This window comes from Phoxinus phoxinus, assembly GCF_949152265.1.
Source record: "Phoxinus phoxinus genome assembly, chromosome: 3".
In the NCBI taxonomy this organism is placed as follows: domain Eukaryota; kingdom Metazoa; phylum Chordata; class Actinopteri; order Cypriniformes; family Leuciscidae; genus Phoxinus; species Phoxinus phoxinus.
The window spans coordinates 38,703,405-38,719,816 of NC_136878.1; positions in this window are offsets into that span (position 1 = coordinate 38,703,405).

Below are 16,412 nucleotides of genomic sequence, written 5' to 3' on the forward strand. Positions count from 1 at the left end.
CGAGGAAGTCCCCAGGCTTACACCTGACCGGTACCAGTCTGACGCTCTCCATGGTGTCAGGGCTGAAATGCATTCCTGAGTGACCTTGAGGCGATAACGACCGTGTAACCATGCTCGGCGCGGTACGCGCGTTCTCAACCAGAACTGTAGTGGGCGCATGCGCAGCAGGCCCAACTGCAGCACTGTAGAGGCTGAGGCCATGAGGCCCAGCATTTTCTGAAATCTCCTGAGCGGCACTATGTGGCCGCTGCGGAAGGATTTCGCCATTTGCAGGGTATTTCGCCTGCGCTGTGATGACAGGCGTGCTGTCATAGACAGTGAGTTCAGATCCAGTCCTAAAAAGGAGATCCTTTGACTGGGAAACAGTGAACTTTTCTCCCAATTGACTCTCAGACCTAAGCACTCGAGGTGATCGAGTATTAGTGTCTTGTGGTGAGCGAGTTCTGACGGCGATTGAGCTAGAATCAGCCAATCGTCCAAATAGTTCAGAATTCGAACGCCTCGGAGTCTCAGGGGTGCCAGCGCCGCGTCCATGCACACTGTAAATGTACGAGGTGCTAGAGACAGGCCGAATGGCAGGACTGTGTACTGATATGCCCGGCCTTCGAAGGCGAATCTCAAAAATCGCCTGTGACGTGACGCAATTTGTATGTGAAAATACGCGTCTTTCAGATCTATCGCCATAAACCAGTCTCCTCGGCGAATTTGCGCGAGGATTTTTCTGGTCGTGAGCATTCTGAACTTCCGCTTTGTTAGCGTTTTGTTCAGACGCCTTAGATCTAAAATGGGTCTGAGACCCCCGTCTTTCTTCGGTACCAGGAAATATCTGCTGTACAGACCCCCTTCGCTCTGAGCTTGAGATAAAGGCTCTATGGCCCCTTTGCTCAATAGCTTCGCTATTTCGGCTCGAAGTAGATGTGCTACTTCTGTTTTTACCGTGGTTTCGACTTTTCCCGTGAAACGGGGAGGGCGTCGATGAAACTGTAGCGAATAGCCTCTTTTTATAGTCTCTAGCACCCATTCTGAGACCCCGGGAAGTCTTTCCCATGCATGTGCACGTGTGACTAGGGGTTGAATGTAATCTGGGCCCTGGTCGCGAAATGGCGGCGACACGAGAGCAACCGTGTGCTGTAACCAGAGGTGGGTAGTAACGAAGTACATTTACTTCGTTACATTTACTTGAGTATTTTTGGGAAAAATTGTACTTTTAAGAGTAGATTTAAATGTGGGTACTTTTTACTTTTACTCGAGTACATTTCTAATAAAAAAACGGTACTTTTACTTCGTTACGTTGAGCGATGTTCCTCTCGTTACTTTATTTTAATGCAATACGTGTTGTTAAATGCGTAGTTTATTCCAAGCGCGCTGTATCTTTTTTCTGGGCATGAGCGATGCTCAATTCACAAATGAATCACTCTTTTGAGTCGATTCTGTTCAAAGACTTCATCAAACAAGTGGGCAGATCTGTCAAAATCGGTTCGCGAATCAGTTTGTATGATCTGTTCAGTTTCCTGCACGCACTGAATCGTCTGAAGCGCTTTCAATTCACACTCGACTCGGAGTCGTAACAGGAAGATTTAAGAACATCAAGAGCGTTGGATGAAGTGGCTGTGGACCTACAGTACAGTCAAGTGAACGCAAATCTGCAAATGCATCATTTTTGCCAGCGATGAAGATCTCTATTATCTTCGTATGCTGAGGACGATATATCCTGTGGAATATCGTTCCACAGGACGATATTCGATTTAATTTCATTCAGGTAATACATTTTACAACCAAACAGATTATTACGATATGATAGCACTACTTCAAAGTATGACATTACCCGTTTTTTTTTGGACACATTACTTTATACAATAAATAAGCTACCATTGTCCACATATGAAATGAACACCCGCCATCCCGCGGTAATGTGTGTGTATTGCGCAGTCGCGTGCGAACTTAACTTGAAAACGAATGCCTTTGCCTGCCTTAGACACTGTTGACCAGTTTAAACATGCTTGCAGAAATATACATTTGATTACATTTTGGAGAACAGACAGAAGAAGATCCGTCGATGTGCGTTTGATCGTCGTTTGTGTTCAGATGTTCAGTAGCGGTCAGCGCGAGCACATGTGAAGAGTTTTAACTCTTTCTTCTGTGTCAATGTTTCCCTTTACATGCCTTTAAATATAAAACTCTGCAGATACACTATATTTCGACATTGTCTAATAATCCAACTGTAGTTGTATAAGTTACTATTATACAAACCAAAGGACAGGCAATGATTTTCGGGCTACAGATGGCAGAAATAATGCTTGTCTCTTCTGTTTTTGTGGCAAAGATAGCCTATCTAATTATGATAATAATAGTCATTTAAATAAAAAATATCTAATCATGTTTTATAGGCTATATATATCATAGTATATATAGGCCTATGATCCGAAGTAACTAACTATAGCTACTTGAGTAGTTTTCTCATTGGATACTTTTCTCATTGGATACTAATTATGATAATAATAGTCATTTAAATAAAAAATATCTAAATGTTATTATGTTTTATATATATCATATATATCGGCCTATGATCCGAAGTAACTAGTAACTAACTACTTGAGTAGTTTTCTCATTGGATACTTTTTTACTCTTACTCAAGTAACTATTAAGATTGTTACTTTTACTTTTACTTTGAGTAAATATTTCTAGAAGTACTTGTACTTTTACTTGAGTACAGTTTTTGGATACTCTACCCACCTCTGGCTGTAACATGGACGCCGTGGCGTCTGAGGCGGGGGACATGTTTAACACAGTATGCGTCCCGCGCGCGCTCGACTCTCTGTGTCGAGAGAGAGCGCGCGGGACGAGTCCCGTAGGGCTCGTTATGCTTGTGAATAAACGTGGGCGCTTGGTGGCGGGCACATTTATAACACCGGGGACACTGTGTTTGTGTACTGACTGACCGTTCGTTAGTTTCGTTTATACAGAAACCGCGGAACGTGCAGTGTGTAGTGGTTGTGGGCACTTGGCAGTGGACACGCTTACTACATGTAAAGCACAATCGATCTGAGTCGATTTTAAGTGTGCAAACCCTGTGTTGAACGGGGTTGCCCGTAGGGCTCGTATATTTGTGAATAAATGTGGGCGCGTGGTAGCGGGCACATTTATAACACCGGGAATACTGTGTTTGTGAACTGACTGATCGTCCGTTGGTTTCGTTTTTACAGAAAACCGCGGAACGTGCAGTGTGTAGTGGTTGTGGGCACTTGACAGTGGGCACGCTCACTACATGTAAAGTACAAACGACCTGAGTCGTTTTTATGTGTGCAGACCCTGTGTTGTACGGGGCTGTGCTTGCACGGGTTGAAAACCCGGGCTCTGGTCGCGAAATGGCGGCGACACGAGAGCAGTCGTGTGCTGTAACATGGCGTGATGCGGGGGCGCGCTTATCGCGCGGGCAGCCCGCGCGCGCGCTCAGCTCTCTCAGCTGAGAGAGAGAGAGAGAGAGAGAGCACGCGGTGCGAGCTCCGTAGAAACCATGTTGACATGTAGCTTGTAGTGATTGTGGGCACTTGAAAGCGGGCACGCTCACTACATATAGTGCACAATCGACATTGAGTCGATTTTATGTGTGCAAGCCCTGTATTGTGTAGGGCTGTGCTTGTGTGTATGAATGGGCACTGGGTCGTGGGCATTGCAGTTACACACATTACATCATCGGCTGTGGCCGGGACACCGTGTAGCACAGAGAGTACTGTCTATCAGAACCGACTGACCGTGCATTCGTTTCGTTTTTACAGAAACCACGGGACATGCAGTGTGTAGTGATTGTGGGCACTGAAAAGCGGGCACGTTCACTAACTTACATGTTTTGCACAATCGACACGAGTCGATTTTATGTGTGCAAGCCCTGTATTGTGCAGGGCTGTGCTTGTGTGTATGAATGGGCACTGAGTCGTGGGCATTACGGATACACACATTACACCATCGGCCGTGGCCGGGACACCAGAAAATACATTTTCAGATTTACCTGGGGCGTCGTGAAAACGGCGTTTGTGTGCAGGCAAACGAGCATTGATGCTGATTTGGTGACTGCAAAATACACTGGCACGGTCGCGTATGTTGGGACTGTGCGAGCGAGACATTTTAGTGAAATCCGGCCGCGGCGGGATTTTAACACTGTAGCTTCCCTCGAAGCAGAAGTGCGCATCCTGGCTAAAGACGGGGCTTTCCGGGACTCCGCGCTTTCTTCGCGAATTCAGGAAGAAAAAGGGCGCGGGTCGTGAGGACGGTAACGTACGTTCCTCTGCAGAAAAACAGCCATCCAGCCGGTAAGCGCATCGATGCTGGTCTTTCTCCGTCGACGCTCATAAGCGGCGGGGGAGGGGAGATCCTCGGAGCTCGCCCATCCGAAGCGGGAGAGAAAAGCAGTCTTCCTCCACAGACGCGGCTTCACCTTCCTCGTTCATGACGGACGCGGCGGCACACAGCGGCCCTTGTCCGTCGATCATAGAGTCCAGCGAAGCGGGCGGAGAAGCTGGCGGCAGCAGCGGCGAGCACCTCGTGGTGAAGGGAGGTTCCGGGCTCTGCTAAGCACGGCGCTTTCCGGCGCGGCACTACAGCAGGCGGAAAAGATGCAGCTTCAGTAAATGAACGCCAGGCGAGTCCGCAGAGTCACCGTAGGCATCAAATTACAGCGATGGCAGCCGCCATCGACGAGAGCTGAAGCTGCGTGATACTCACAGGCAGGAAACACAGCACGTGGTCCCTGTCGCTGAGCGGGGCTCTACACGAGCCACAGGAGGTGCGAGGCATCTTGAAAAAGACGCTCGGCTCTTTTAGTGGTGGAAAAACTGTGTGTCGCGACGGCGAACACACACACAAAACACACACACATAATGTAAAGGATATTCCACGCCGGAGAAGCGCAGCAGGGAACGGCGGCTGAAGGCGGCGAAGACCAGCGGCTTCAGGTAAGAGGCGCGTCCTGCTGAGGTGCTTGTTCCAAACGGCTGTGGCGGCTCGAATCCAATCCAGCGATGCGTGCAGCTTCGTTGAATTTTAGAAAATCGGCGTGCTAGACAGCTATGCTCGTATTTATAGGCCTAGGCCACGCCTGTTTGGGCGGGAGGTGACGCAGAAGGGCGCGGAGCGCCCTCATTGGTCAGCGTCCTGGCCTCGCATAGGCTGTGCTTTTCTGGCAGAGCAGCCAATGGGTGAGCTGTATTGCTCCGCCTAGGTTGTATGCTTCAGAAAAGCGTTTTACATTATTACAAAATTAAGGATTAATTTTAGGCTTCAATCTCGACAAAGAAATATCTTTCCCGTAGCGTTCTTCGACGCAGTACGAGAGAACTCTACGTAAGAGAACCACAGCTACACCGCTAACAGGGAGCATTCTCAGAACTTTGGATAACGTTCTAGAAATGTTCTCTCAAAGTTATGAACAAATATTCTTCAAGTAATGTTAACAGAATGTTTGTTCAAAGTTACCTTTATTAAGGTTCTCAAAACATTATCACAAAAACGTTATTTATACATCGTTCATGGAACGTTTTAGTTCCTTCACTTGTTTCAGAATATTTAGAGAACATTCAAATGTAACACATTCCATAATGTCTGCAAAATAGAATGTTCCCTTAACGTTCACATAACCAAGAAAAACAATGCTTTTAATTATTTATACATTTTTTTATTACATTTTGAACGTTCAGAAATATAGTTTTCATTAACTTCGTGACAGCAAAACATTCTTATTAGAACATGTTTTTGTCAGCTGGGTATAGTGTCCATAGCTTATTGTTCTCGTATTTTCCTTCAGTCTTAGGTGTAAGTATTACAAACAAACACTCAGACACAGGATATGTGAAGTTTCCCAGCATTAGCAACCTATAAACCGTAATAATATCTGCATTAGCTGTATTAACTGTTCAATTATTAAAAAAAAGGAGGAGGACGGGACCTACGTTTACACCTGGTGTAACTCCCACAAAAATGACTTCACCTTTCTGTCTTGGTCACTGCACATCAGAAGATTCCATAAAACGCTACAAAGGCATGTAATTTTGGGAGAGTTTCAAAGGGAGGTCAGGCTGGTATGTAGGAAAGTGCTTTGCCTAGGCTAAAACAACAGTCTAGCGAGAGCCGCCATGGTAACATCTGCATCCAATTACACACTACATCCTACCAGAGATCCGCGGTAACGAGAACAACGCAGAAGAGGCTGTGGGTCTAGGAGAGATGTCAAACTCAGGTTAACACACGGTGCAAGAGCTGAGATGCTTCATTAAATGAGATGAGAAGACAATCAGAGGCCAGACATGAGGATAGAAAGTTATTTTTGTCTGCTGTGAAGTGATATGCCCTCCCATGCATGGCCTCTGCATCTGAGACCTGTGCTTGATTAAGGTGATTCGCTCAGCTTGATGTTTTCTTTTCATCTTTTACGTGCATTATTTGGTTAGGCTGGTATTCTGACAAGGATTATGTTCTCGGTTTAAAAGTGCTCACTGTACATGCAGACAGAGGTTTTATGACACTTTTGCTATAACCAAGGACAAGCACACACATGTATTCACGCAAGTTTATTGTGACAATAGAAAGAGCTATATTTCTGTCATGACAACTCCCGGAGAGATTGGTATGGTAATGGATAAGGCAATGTTAATGTATTTGGTTTTGGCGAAAAAGATCTGCTATGTTGCTGCTGCTGCTGCAAGGCAAGGCAAGGCAAGTACCAAGACTTGCTATTGCCAATGCATTCACAGACATGCTGCTGCTGCATATGTAACATACATGAAATAACCCTCATGTTGCAGATCTATACAGGTGGAGCTGGGGAAGGTGGAGGGTTTCAATCAACCAATCAGCTGTTCTATGTAGATAATGATGTGATCGCTACCAAATTGCGCCAAATCAATTTGAGCCATCTATAGTTTAATGACAAAACTGGGTATTTATAATACAATAAAAGCATACTCAATAGTACACATTATATACTGAATACAGCCCACTATTTACAATAGTATGTGAAATAATATGCAACTATAATATTTTTTAACAGTAGTATCCCAGCTAACAGGGAACGTTCGCAGACCTTTGGCAAACGTTCCGGCAAGGTTCTCTCAAAGTTATGAACAAACATTCTTCTTGTAACATTAATAGAATGTTCGTTGAAAGTTATCTGGTCTTTAATAATGTTCTCAAAACGTTATCACAACTATTTTATTTATACATCATTCATAGAGTGTGGGTTTTTTTCTGAAATGTTTTTGGATGTTGTCTAACATACATCGTGATAAAAGTTTGTTTCCTTAACGCTCGCATAACCAAGAAAACGTAAAAATCTGGACGTTTTAAACGTTCATAGCACATTCAGAAATTATGTTTCATAACTTAATGGGAACATTAGCATTATTTTTGTTAGCTGGGATTCTATAGAGCTTGCAAACCGACGTCACTGCGCAGTGCATTCTGGGACGTAAACAAGAGGGCGCCGCCATATTGTGAGGCCACAAACACAAGCCGGTAACCCAGAAACACTATATAGAGCAAGACACAATGTTGGTTGTATGAATTATTAATTTGAGTATGCTTAAAACTAGTTTAAAACAAGGTGGATTGTACAGAGACAAACTCCTACCGGACGCCAAGAAACGCTATGTTGAAAAAATCAACTTTATTGGAAATATCGATCCTTATGAAGTCCCAAAAGACCAATGGATCCGCGACCCTGGCACCTTACCTCCCATCACATTTCCGGATATTTTTACTTATTTTGTTTGTGGTGTCAGTGCCTATACCGCTGAGCAATTTCGCACTTATAAGTCTCTGGAAGCCCACGTTCAGTTTACCAATGGTTGGGTACATGATCTGGAGAGTTTTAAGCCTGTCAACGGTGAAAACACTGTCGTCCGAACGAAGGTAAGTTACTAGCTTTCTTTCTTTTAGCATTTTTCCATAACCGGTCCGGCAACGTTACAATGGTATTAGGCCTACAAGGTTGTTTATTTGTCATTATACAAGACAGGATTGTATACCGACAATTAAAAATGAATAAATCAACGATTAAAACACTTTTATTGTACAGCACAAGCTTGTATAACGATAAAAATAAATATCCCACGCACACATGGGCAGTTTGCAAAACACTACTAACAACAACTGCGTTACTTAATAGAAATAAAAGCAGGATAAGAACAACAGTCGCGTCTGACAGATACAGCGGAACGGCGATGGTCTCACAATATGGCGGCACTACCCATCAGCCACCGCTGCGCTAGAGCCGTGACGTCATGCCACCAAGCTCTATATTTGTGGTCACATGATATTAATATGAGCATATTTAATTCCATAAGCACAAGAAAAGTTTAAATGATGGTAACAGTTTAGATTAGAAAACACATATTCACTATTAACAAGTTGCTTATTAGCATGCATAGTACTAGCATATTGGCTGTTTATTAGTACTTATAAAGCACATATTAATGCCGTACTCTGCATGACCATATTCTACATCCCTTGACCCCACCCCCTACCTAAACATAACCACTACAACAACGACCTTACTTTCTATCAATAAGCAGTAATTAGGACTGTTTATTTAGGGAAAACTCCTCAGTAGTGAATATGTGTTCCCTAATCTAAACTGTTTCCGCAGTGACTATTTAAATGTCATTGTGGAGTAAAAATTATTAATTAATATTTTTGGGCAGTCGCACTATGACATTTCACAACCTGAACTAACCTTTCCTTGTCATAAAAAGGTCAAATTATCTGATATTTAAAGAGATTTATTAACCTTGACACAGTCATCAGTCTACAGGGGTCCTCCCTATGATACCATTTGGTACCTTTTTTTTATGATGGTTTTCTTTATATAAAGAATTTTTATAATAGAAGAGGTATATTCAAGTTGTTGTGTGTATGACTTGCATTTTGAATGCATTATTGAATAAATTATAGATAAGACAAATGGACCCAAATGTTGTAGATCAGTTATGCAAAGAGGAAATGTCACTCTGTGTGCACTCTGTATACTGGGGGGGGGACGGTAAAAAAAAACGAAAAAGAAAGAGAAAACGAACGTTATTGTCACAGTCTTCGTCCTCATCATCTGTGTCACCTGTCTTCACCTGTGGTTCCTTGTCTGTTTCCCGCCACCAATCTGTTTCCATGGACACTGATCACTTTCTCACAGCTGCCTGTCATTTGTAGTCATCATCACAGTGTATTTGAGTTCCTGTCTGTTATCTGTTCAGTGTCCGGTATTGTTTATGTTTGTGTTTCACATGCTGTCTCACCTGTTCCTTTGTATCCTGACTCTACCTTATTAAAGAAAGGATTTATTCCACGTTCGTCTCCATCATCCTTGCTACCAGTCGTGACAGAATACCGGACCCAAAAAAGGTAATGGAGGAGGACGCTATGGAGGCTTTTATGTTCGACCAGAATGGTAGTAGTCTGGAGGAATTTGCTGCAGTTTTCCTGCACCTTCACCAGGATGGGAGATGGGATGAGGACTTCCTTCAACAGCAGTTCTGGAGCGGGTTAGACGATCCACTCGCCCAGATACTGCTGCAGGAGGATCTCGACCTACCTCTCGTCAAATTCATTGACCGTACGTTGTGGGTGTGTGGTTCCTCACTCACTGTGGGAGACATCCAGCCAGATCTTCGCGTCCAGCCAGATCTTCGCGTCCAGCCAGATCTTGAGCCCGCTGACCCTGCGCCAGAGCCCTCGTCGCTGCCCAGCACAGAGCCCTCATCGCTGCCCAGCACAGAGCCCTCATCGCTGCCCAGCACAGAGCCCTCATCGCTGCCCAGCACAGAGCCCTCATCGCTGCCCAGCACAGAGCCCTCATCGCTGCCCAGCACAGAGCCCTCATCGCTGCCCAGCACAGAGCCCTCATCGCTGCCCAGCACAGAGCCCTCATCGCTGCCCAGCACAGAGCCCTCATCGCTGCCCAGCACAGAGCCCTCATCGCTGCCCAGCACAGAGCCCTCATCGCTGCCCAGCACAGAGCCCTCATCGCTGCCCAGCACAGAGCTTCCTGCACCGCTGGTCCCGTCCAGCCCAGGGCCTTCGCCGCTGGTCCCGTCCAGCCCAGAGCCTTCGCCGCTGGTCCCGTCCAGCCCAGAGCTTCCTGCACCGCTGGTCCCGTCCAGCCCAGAGCTTCCTGCACCGCTGGTCCCGTCCAGCCCAGAGCTTCCTGCACCGCTGGTCCCGTCCAGCCCAGAGCTTCCTGCACCGCTGGTCCCGTCCAGCCCAGAGCTTCCTGCACCGCTGGTCCCGTCCAGCCCAGAGCTTCCTGCACCGCTGGTCCCGTCCAGCCCAGAGCTTCCTGCACCGCTGGTCCCGTCCAGCCCAGAGCCTGCGCCGCTGGTCCCGTCCAGCCCAGAGCTTCCTGCACCGCTGGTCCCGTCCAGCCCAGAGCCTTCGCCGCTGGTCCCGTCCAGCCCAGAGCTTCCTGCACCGCTGGTCCCGTCCAGCCCAGAGCTTCCTGCACCGCTGGTCCCGTCCAGCCCAGAGCTTCCTGCACCGCTGGTCCCGTCCAGCCCAGAGCTTTCTGCACCGCTGGTCCCGTCCAGCCCAGAGCTTCCTGCACCGCTGGTCCCGTCCAGCCCAGAGCCTTCGCCGCTGGTCCCGTCCAGCCCAGAGCCTTCGCCGCTGGTCCCGTCCAGCCCAGAGCCTTCGCCGCTGGTCCCGTCCAGCCCAGAGCCACCTTCGCCGCTGGTCCCATCCAGCCCAGGACCGCTTTCGCCGCTGGTCCCATCCAGCCCAGGACCGCCTTCGCCGCTGGTCCCATCCAGCCCAGGACCGCCTTCGCCGCTGGCCCCGGTCAGCTCAGAGCCCTCTTCGCCGCTGGTCCCGTCCAGTCCAGACCCGTCTTTGCCGCTGGTCCTTTCCAGTGCTGACCTCCCCAAGAAAATTTTGGGGGGGGGCAATAAGTCCTCTGAGGGGATCGTGGAGGCCCTTCCGACACGGTTCCCATGGCCGCCCGAAGGGTCCTCACCGCCATGGCCGCCCGAAGGGTCCTCACCACCATGGCCACCCAAAGGGTCCTCACCACCATGGCCACCCGAAGGGTCCTCACCACCATGGCCACCCGAAGGGTCCTCACCACCGTGGCCGCCCGAAGGGTCGTCTCCGCCGTGGCCACTCGAAGGGTCCTCACCACCATGGCCGCCTGAAGGTCCTACTGCTCCGCCGTGGTCACGCCCACAGCCAGCTCCGCCCTGGACGCCTGAGGGTCCGTCTGCTCCGCCATGGCCACGCCCACATCCTGCTCCGCCCTGGCCACCTGCACGTCCTGCTCCGCCCTGGAGGCTTCCTGCTCCAGATCGGCCACCCCTTCATCAGCCTCCAGGGCGCCCACCCCCCCACCCCTTTGTAGTTCTACGGCGCGAGGTCGCGCCTAATTGAAGGGGGGCGTTATGTCACAGTCTTCGTCCTCATCATCTGTGTCACCTGTCTTCACCTGTGGTTCCTTGTCTGTTTCCCGCCACCAATCTGTTTCCATGGACACTGATCACTTCCTCACAGCTGCCTGTCATTTGTAGTCATCATCACAGTGTATTTGAGTTCCTGTCTGTTATCTGTTCAGTGTCCGGTATTGTTTATGTTTGTGTTTCACATGCTGTCTCACCTGTTCCTTTGTATCCTGACTCTACCTTATTAAAGAAAGGATTTATTCCACGTTCGTCTCCATCATCCTTGCTACCAGTCGTGACAGTTATGGTGTTTGTTTCTGTGAAACTAGCCTGTTCTTAAGCATCAGCTGATACAGCACACTAACAGAAGAGACCTGACACATTCACCAGACGCTGCAGCATGTGACAGCTACAGTCACTATGTGAAGATCCATTAATATAATAAGCATTCACAGAAATCACATGACTAAAAACATTCCGATTCATACTTCCTCGGATTAATCATCATTAACTGTACCATAAACTGTGTTCTGGTAGTTTAACAATAAATTAGTCTTTGCAGTCTTTGAAGTCGAGTAATTAGCCACAGGCTTTTTAAGTGTTTTAAGATTGATGCAGTAAGTCATCTCAGGCAGAACTGCTGGAGCTGCACACTACGCAAAAGTACAAGTGCAGAGCAAGAGTCACAACACACACACGAGTGTACATGTACATACACACTCAAGCGCACACTGTCTCCCTATGGCAGGGTTGCACTGGTGAAGTGACATTTACCTAATGTGGCTTTGAAGCACAAGAGCTCCGCTCAGCACAACTGATTGTGATGAAGTCTGACTGCTGCTGCCTCTGACACTATTTCTGCTCTGTTCACACATGCACAAACACAACATATACAAACACCCAGAGGGAAAACATTATTGCTGAGAGATTGCTCTTTTATAGCTCAGGAGACACCATGGTGTCAGTTAAAGCTCATGAAGGAATCAACCTTGTTTCAGAAATTTCCCCAAACATTCTGAAAGAGAAATTGTAGATATGCAACATATATTAGTAGTGTATGTAAATATACAGATTTAAGAGATGTGGTGAATGGCAGGTTTCCTTAAGCGGCACCCCCCTTTTTTTAATAGACATGAAAATGCACATTCCGAACTTAAATGGTTGTAATTCAAGAATGCTTTGGAATATAGATACGATTGGTCTTGTTTTAAAGAAGATTTTTGGCAGATTTTTGTAGAAGTGAAATATATTAAGAAGGTTAAACAAAAAAAAAAGTTATAGAAGTTTGAGTTTATGAAAATGTACAATGTTAAAAAAGTTATTATTCATATTTTATATAAAATATATATTTTCAAAATCTGGTGGACTCTAAAAATGCTAAAAAAATTATAATAATAATCAAAGCCAAAAATCTGAACAAGTTGTGTTTCAAATTTTAGGTTGATATCTCAAAAAATAAGCATTCAGTAAGATTTTGTTTGGGCGCAGTACCAAAGTTTTTCACTAGTTGACATTTTCTGCCAATATAAGGGCGCCTACATTTCCATATGTTGTTTGAGTAATCTGAACCATTATTTTTACAATTTTCATACAATTTATGAAGTACACATCCTATTCAGAAGTAGTGTTGGAAGTTTGACAATGAAATGAATTAAACCTCTAAGAAACACACAAAGAACATGTAGGCTATGTGCATTCAAATGTTAAATGGTGAATCTATTATTTTTTTCTTTATATTTAAAACATTTTCAGACCTTTTTTTCTAAAATAATTGAATGGACGCTATCTTTTGAACTCTTGGCATGAAAACAAACTGAGGTTTCTACCATTCTTTCATGATTTTTCATGTTCATCACTATTTCAAAATAAAGGTCTGAACACACCTTAGGAGTATGAAAATATTCTTGTTGCAAATTGATAAATTATGGCTCCTCTGTCATTTATTTAGAGAATCAGTCACCAAATATGTAAACTAGAGATTGTAAGCTTTCAAATGATATAGTTTGTCAAGATTAGTTTAGGTTTAGTATAGGATATTACTGTTTTAAATATGTAATTGCCAATATAAGGGTTTAGACTTTTCCTGTAGTTGTATGAAAAAGAGCAGCCCGGATATTCTTTGTGTGTTCAACTGAGGAAACAAAAAAGTAATTCAGGGAGGTGAGTACATGATAACAGAACGTTGTGAATTATTACATCAATTGTATTTAACCTGCAATATTCAAAATCCATTCTTAAGCACACTATCTAACAGAAGATAGCAGTAACCAATCTTTATGTAGAAATAATTGGCAAAATATATAATTTGATAATATCTATACAGTACATATGAATGAACAAATTCACCCAGATCCAACATAAATCATATTATAAAATTTGATTCAAAGAAAAAATTCTGATTAATAATCAAAGAAAATAAAAATGGGTTATCAGAATAATGCGGCTTCTCTGATTGTTTAATGCCTCCGTCTTGAAAGGTTTGTACAATATTGTAAAAAAATCACTTTCTCTTTAAGAAAATGAATGGGATTTTTACTTTCCAATACCCATTGCCGTTCTCTATTTTTAGATCTGACTGCGAGAGAAGCAGGATGTTCACTGTGAGAAAAGTTGAAAGTGAAGGGAGTAAGGAATTAGTCACAGCAACGTGTGTGAAATGATGTTAACTATGCTGTGCACATAGAAGAGGTCATTTATGAGATGAGCAAGGGTTAACAACATCAAACTGTCAAACAGACCAGGATGAGATAGTACAAGATGTTTGTGGTCCGATCGGATGTGTGGGTGTGGAAGTGGGTATTTACGATGTGTTTGTGTACAGTAACACTAACAAATATGTGCGACTGGGAAGATTCATTTGTGTTGGGGTCACCGCAGAGACAGCGTGGGCAGCCTTGATGCATATTCCTGTGTGAGACGCATTAGTGACTCAGAGATTGGAAGTCCCAGATGGGGGCCATCCCATCCTTCCAATGGCATGAGAATTCCTTTGCTTGGGCAGGGAGTTTGTTTCCTTTGGCCGCACTGTTGTACAGTACCCAGAGGACCAGCACATACTCTCAGACTATGACTTCCTTTACTCCCATATCCCGAAAACAGCCCACCCTCTCAACCTAGTTTTATCTAAACATCCATCTATACCAGATCTCAGTAGTGATTAGGCCTTTCATCTCAAATCATACAGCACCAAATGCAGTGTTTACTGTACGGTGTTTCCACCCCCGACCCAGATCCACTTCACCCCCACGGTGTCATTCAACTATGAAAGGGTAGGAGGAACCATAAATCAGTTCCCCATGTGGTCACTACACCTTCTAATCAACTACTCGGGACTTCGACCTATCTGGTTCATACCCAAGACTTCAACATTTGATATATTCATCATGTGAATAGTAAACTGGAAAAAGGAATTCATCATAAAAAGAAATGGGAAGATTGGTCTTTAGGGCCATTCATGCAAAACAAGTTGTGTACCATCTGTGCTATTTTTAATTGTTGTTCTATGTAAATATATTAGCTTTTATCTGTTTTTTTTAGCATATTGTGCCATGAGTGCAGTCATGAACTGTATATGATATTATTCAGGTGATAGCTAAAACATTAAGGGTGCTTTAAAGATCTAAGCGCATCCGAATCCACTTTTGCTTAATGACTGGAAATATGCTCGGCGTGCGCGGTGCATGGTTTAAAACGGTTGTCCCTATTCTCTTAATGAGTAATGGGTGTGTTTTGGGCGTAACGTGCAATAAACCAATCAGAGTCTCATCTCCCATTCCCTTTAAAAGTCAGTTGCTTATTTACATGGCGGATTTTGCAAGCGGAAAGACTGAGCGCTTCTCCAGAGAGGAAACGGATCTGCTCGTGCGTGAGGTACAAGCAGACCATCTACGGGACAAGCCGGATTCCACCATATCTTTATGTACACAATGATAATAATCGTTTTTTTTATTATTTTTTTATTTTTTTATATTTGGCATGTTCGTGTGCTGCTACGCATCCCTGTGTGTGTAAAAAGCAGAGTGTCCACGCGTTGTGCGTTGTGTGTATTACTAATGCACCCTTTAATAAATAACAAAAAAAATATTGCGCCATTGACCAACAAAAACCTGGTCTAAAGTCAATGGCACAATATATTTTTTTTAATTTAAAGGGCACATTAGTAATACAGAAATAGAAATGCATTAGCTATTTACACAACGTGTCGCAGGACGTGGAAATGATAACTGCGTCAGGCTGAGACTAGCAAAAAACACTTGCGTCGCGCCTGGCACCGCATTGCGCCAGGTGTATGATAGGGCCCATAAACTTTGACTAGCTTTCTTAGCAAGATTCTCTTCAGATTGTTGCTCAGAATGAAGATGACCTGTAAGAGGACCCGTAATTTTTATGCTATTTGTGACTATTGCGCCCCCTGTGGCAACACTGACAATACACATAAAAGTCGCATTAAGAATTGTATTCTGACGCATCTCGGAATGCAACAGTGCATAAAAAAACAACCATCAACATGTCTCTGTTCACTTACTTGCTTAGAGTGCGTTTCAGGCTTTGCTACATTATCCACTGTTCATTTACAGTACATTGTTATCTTGAGAGGAGTCCCTACTTGAAACGTTCAGCTTTAGTTTAAACTAGTCTGCTCATTTTGTTATTGCGATGCTCACATGTTAAGTGTTGATTCGACATCACCTCTGGAGCGAGATAAATATTTAGACAGGGCCTTCTGTCGTCTGTGTGTGCATGACTGTAATGTGGAGAGAAAACGACACATCAGGCTCAGAGTGACATCTGAGAGAGACATGGGACATCTGGTGACCCATGCGCATCCCCAAACAGGGCTGTAAAATCAGGTGACAGCCCGCTCAGCCAAATGCTATGCACAATTCAGACTCAACTCATCCGCATGGCTCGCATTTATTCCACATTTGTTGGTGATCTGTTAACACATTTCATGGCCTGACAGCTTTCAATAACAAAACATTTATGCTCGTATTTTATTTCACG